The following is a 6,063-nucleotide window of genomic DNA, read 5'->3' on the forward strand; positions in this document are numbered from 1 at the left end:
ATCGACTCATAAACTGCTTGATATCGCTCCTCAACATCTCATGGTACCTTACCTTCTTATTCTCCTCATCCACCACATACTGCGGAACCAATAACGCCCTCTCACGGAACATAGCAGTGATCTCCGCCACTGTCTTAGTAGTCTGGCGAAGGTCCTGAAACTCCCTTGCCAACTGTTGGACCTTAATCACAGGTGCAAACTCAACCTAAAACTTCATCACAAAATTCTCCCAATTCACGAACTCAATCGCCTCGCCTCCTAAGGCATGTCCAACCTCCTCCCACCAGTCTCAAGCTCTGTCTTTCATAAAACAAGAAGCAAGTTTGACCTTCACCTCCTTAGGACAAAGACTAGATCGGAAGGTGTTCCCGACATCTGTCAACCAATGCCTACTTGCAATCGGGTCCTTCTTCTCGAAGAACTCTGGAGCCCTACATGCCCGAAACTCGCGGAAAGTCAAATAGCGGGCTCCCACCATCACCATCATCTCATAACGAAAAGAGACTAAGCGCTCATACAGAATCTCCAAAATACCCTCATTTATCGTGCCAAATATCACAGGAGTCTGCTCAAAAATACTATGGGTAATCTCTGATGAAATGAACTCTCGCATCTTAATCACCCATATGTACGACCCTAGAGCCCGAACCCTCACCAGCACCAGAACCACTACCAGATCCTCCTCGTATAACCACCATACTGAAAATAGACCATTCAAACCATCAGAACACACACACACACACACACACACACACTCATATATATATATATATATATATATATATATATATACACACACACACACACATACACACTGAGGAATCCCATACTCCAAAAGCTTCCTGGTATCATCGTGGCTTTCCTTGATTCAAGTATGGATCCTATGCTTCCAGTCGTACGGGCCCATACTACCTTCTACATCTATCTGTATTGTCCTCAAGGATCGCCCCGAATCCTCCAAGTCACTCCCTCATCTATACATACAACCCTCAACAAGACAATGATCCTAACACCGAATCTCTTCCTAGGTTTCCATGGGTATCCTCCTCACCACTCTCCTCCATCAGCTACATAAATAACTTCCCCTAGCTATCTCACGAATACAATTACATATCACCGACACCAAATAATTCTTCGAATGTAAGGTCTCACACTACAACGCTTAGACTCAGACAAGAGCTGCACAATAGATTTAAAACCTAACCTTCTAAAATGATCTAGTCTCAATAATATGTAACTTAAAATATTCACTTACTAGTTAGCTAATGTTAATGGGAACTCCAAAAAGCACAAAGCAAGCAACATTCGAGCATCGATTAATCGAAATCAAGCATAACATAAACAACACATCCTATCACTGATTGATCAGTACTAGCATGTAAGTCTACAAGCTCCTATAGTAGGCATACAAAAGCATCTCTCCTAGCATTCTATCATGCAATCCTGAGCAGATCCTTAGCCCTAATCTAGTCATAGATTAACAATTCAAAGCATAACATAAAACATGTATGGGTATTTTGGAAAAGCTTACTTGAGCTCGGTCGATTGCATGCACCACACCCCTTTTTTTGTTAGAAAAAAAATTCTCTTTATAAAACATGCTTTTTTGAAAAATCTACCAAATCCTCAGTTTGAGTTCAGACACACCCGAGAGTATGCCTGAATCCCTCAAACCAAGGCTCTGATACCAACTTGAACGTCATAAAATTTAAGACGAATAATTTTGTTTTAATAATAAAATCACCAATCAAACATGTTAATAAATCCATAAGGAAAACATAGTATATCAATCAAACATCCCCAAATACATCAGAGTCAAGTAAAGTGGAAATGATAGTGTGTATGTGTGTCTGATGTGATCATGCCAAGCTCTTCCCCTTCGATCGGGAAGTACCTGAAACATGAACTGAAAACCGTAAGCACGAAGCTTAATGAGTTCCCCAAAATATCGCATACCATACATATCTGCCAGCTCAAAGCTGTGACGGGTCTATTCCACCCCCATATCTGTTTCACCCCCGAGTCTATTTCAACTCATGTGTCGGCCCAAAGCCTTACCTGGTCTATTTCACCCCCGAGTCTATTTTAACTCATGTGTCAGCACGAGGTTGTACCAGGTCTATTTCACCCCCGGGTCTATTTCACCCCACATACATATAGAAAACAGGTACACATGTTTATAATAAATATAACAGGAATCACAAAGACTACAAGAACATAACATATCCCGGTGTCCTACAGTATAGTGAGCAAACTCACCTCAGTCTGCTGACAATCAAACAAATGATTGGGCTGCTGAACCGGAAAACCCCCATGCATGTCAATCAAATAAAGATCCCAATTAATAATTGGGCCATAAACCTTAACTAGGAATCTAGTTTACTTGTCCAATACTCAGGTTGATATACCATTTTACCCTTTCCTTACTTGGCCCAACCCAATGGCTCCAAAAGCCCAATATGGCCTATATTCCTAAATGACAGCCAAAGCCCATTATGGGCCCAAATCCAGGAAGGCCCAAATACTAACAATAGCCCAAAGTCATAAAGACTAGTGGCCTAACAAGGTCCAAAACCCTAGTAGTCCAAATATGGCCCAAAACCCAAAAGTCAACAAAAGTCAAGGCTGTTGAGTACGCCCGATGTACTCAGACTTACGCCCATCGTATGCCATCTTTAGCCAATATTGGGTACGCCCAACGTACTCCACAACCAACCCATATCACCATTAAGTGATTAATCAGTTAAGCCACCATGTCCAATTCTCAGATCTGATCCTAAATGATGTCTTAACATGTAAAGTTGGCAACTTTACTCCTTTACATGACTTAATGGGACCCAATACTCAATAAAATCCATAATAAGAACCCTAAGTCATGCATGGTCCACTATAACTCATCAAGATTGCATTTTTATGAACAATGGACCTAAAAAATGCTAAGATCCATCATCCTTATCTTCTAGAGTAGCTTATACTCTCATGCAAGACTTAAAGGACCATAAAAGCACAAAAACAAGCCCTAACTAGATATAACAAGATGAACCATCAAGTTAAGAGCTTTCTACCTCAAATAGCTTTCCAAGTTGATGATGATTCTGGATCCACAAGCTCTAGCCATACTAATGCAACTTCCAAGAGTTCCTCTTCCTTCAAAATCACCAAAAACACCCTCAAAGTTCACTTCTAAGATCAAAACACTCAAGGGAAATTATGGTTTCGTTCTTAGGGTTTGGAGAGGTGGAGGATGGTTATAAGAGAGTCTAGAAGAAACTTAAGGTGTTTAAATAGGGCACAAACCCTAAAAATTAGGGTTTTCCCTAGCCGAGCGTACACCCTGCATACTCCTACGTACTCCCCACATACATGGGCGCCTCCACGACTAAACCAACGAGTTAGTACGCCCAGCATACTCATAGAGTACACCCAACGTACTCGGCTATGGACCAATTGGCAAGGATTTTTAAATGAAGGTTTAAATGGAAAATACCCGGAATATGAATGTTACATAGCAGCTAAACACCACAACTCTGACCCGGTGAAGATTGATCCTACAAGGCACCTAACAGCAATAAAAATTACCCTCTCAATCTATACTCCAAAGCCTTAGTTTGATTAAAGTCAACCCATGCCGAAAGTCAACGGTCAAAGTCAAAGTCAACACTTTGCATTACCAATGATTGAACCTCGAGTCGTGACCAACTTGTGGTCACGTCGTGAGAACGTACTCAACCTGATCCAAACTTGGTCACATTCTAACTCAGCCAACTCAGTCACGGACAACCCAACAGGCGACACCACGACGTGAACCCTCCATGACCACGTCGTGAATACATCCCGACAAACTAATCGCGATAGATCACATTGTCATGTTGTGACCACCATATGCTCACGCCATGACTACAACATATTAGGACACTTAATGCATTCAACCCCTAATCCCTACGACCATCCATTCTAATATTCTATAGGGCCTTCTTACTCCAAAAGCATCCTAAAAATCAGCACTTTATAGACATGCATGTCCAATGTATGTATTGATATTATAAAAGGTCAAAATGAAGAAGAAATGGAAGCATACTCTCATGAATGATATCAAAACTCAGCCAAACCTCAGATCCATTAAACACAACCTTCAAGGGACCATAAGGACCCATAAAGTTGCCAACATTATGGAATCCTCCCATGCAAACTTCCATAATATAAAGAAAAAGGAACAATAAGCCTAGATCTAGAAGCTAACATAATAAAGTTTGGATCTTGAATACTTACAATGCTCTAGAAATGGCTTCAACTCAAACTCTAAATTTTCCAAGAGGTCTTCTACACCACAAGGTTCTTCTTCTTTCTTTCAAGGACACCAAAAATCCGAGAATAAGTTAATAAATGAAGAGTATGTTGTTAGGGTTTGATAAAATCTATAGAGGGTGATGGAGGCTGGAAATGAAGCCCTAAATCCGAGAGTAGGGGTTTAAATACGAAGGAACCCCTAAAAGATCATGGGCTTGGGCTGCAGCCCTTGTCACATTGTAACCATACACATGTCACGTTGTGACAAGCCTCCGGATAAACGTTCTCATTCTTGACTTTTCACGTCATGACCTCCTTATGGTTACGTCGTGACTCATGGTTTTCCTCAAAAACCATGCCTTTGACTCCTTAATGCCCTACACTGATCCATTCTGGAAACCGGGTGTTACATTCCAACTTTGCAAGAAGTTAAGTCTTGGCTTGGAAAATGTTTCGCGATGAAGGATCTAGGAGAGGCTACTTATATTCTTCGAATAAGGATTTACAGAAACAGGAGGAAAATTTTGTTAGGACTTGGCTAGAGTACATACTTGGATAAAATATTGCGACGTTTCAATATGGAGAATTCTAAGAAAAGGAACTTACCCATGCATCATACTATTTCGTTGAGGAAGGCTTAATGTCCTAGTAATGATAAGGAGATATATATATATATATGATGATTTGAGTCCATATTATTATACTATGTGCTCGATTATGTATGCTATGACATGTACTCGACCTGATGTGGCTTATTCTTTGAGTATGGTTAGCAGATATAAGGGAGAGCTTGGTTTGGCTCATTGGACTGAAGTGAAGAACATTCTTAAGTATTTGTGAAAAACGAAAGATATGATCTTAGTTTTCGATGGCAAAGATGAACTTAAGGTGGATGAATATAGTGACACCAGTTTCCAAACAAATCGTGGTAATAGTTTTTTACAATCTTGTTGGGTATTTCTATCGAATGGTAGAGCGGTGACCTGGAAGAGTTCCAAGTAGAAGACGATGTGACATCCCCAATTTCACGGCCAGAAAAGACCGACTTGTTTATGATTTATTTGAAAATCAGAGTATCTTTTGAAAGAAATATGTTGCGGAATTTGTTCCCAAAAATATGATAAGTAAATTATCAAAGCATTTCCGAAGAAATGTGTTTTCATTATACTAAAAACGTTGGGATGTCATTATCAATACAATACATAAGCATAAACAGAAATAGTACAGGCCTTACAACAATTATTATTCTAATGGCCTATAATCCATAGATCTCTCATCATATCAACACTGATGTGCTCTTTTGCCACTACCTGTAATGCAAGAAACTGAGGGGGTCAGGCTTGGGAGTCTGGTGAGCACATAGGGTTTTCAACCCATAATAATTAAGTTTATTAACTGTAACATACACGTTTTGAAATCATGTTTTATGTAAATAATATTATGAAATATTATGTGATATTGAGTATTGAGATCTAACGGATAGTTTTTACTAGAAATGAAGTAAAACTATGTTTAGAATCACTCGGAAAATATTGGAAGTCTTATGAGATTCCAATTAAAAGATAAATATTGAAATTTAACGAAAATATAAAATTTGAAATAAGTAAAATTTTATTATCCAAAGTTGTAGATAATTTCATTAGAAGCATTTAGGCGAAAACCTCATCGAAATTCGAGTTATAACGAAGGAGTTATGACCAATCGAAGATCCGCGACAAAACGAGCACGGCGCCGAATGACGTAAAAAGTGAGTTTTTGATAAACTACTTTTTAGCC

The sequence above is a fragment of the Lactuca virosa genome, chromosome 3 (assembly GCF_052849685.1).
Source record: "Lactuca virosa cultivar CGN04683 chromosome 3, Lactuca_virosa_CGN04683_v6, whole genome shotgun sequence".
Taxonomy (NCBI): domain Eukaryota; kingdom Viridiplantae; phylum Streptophyta; class Magnoliopsida; order Asterales; family Asteraceae; genus Lactuca; species Lactuca virosa.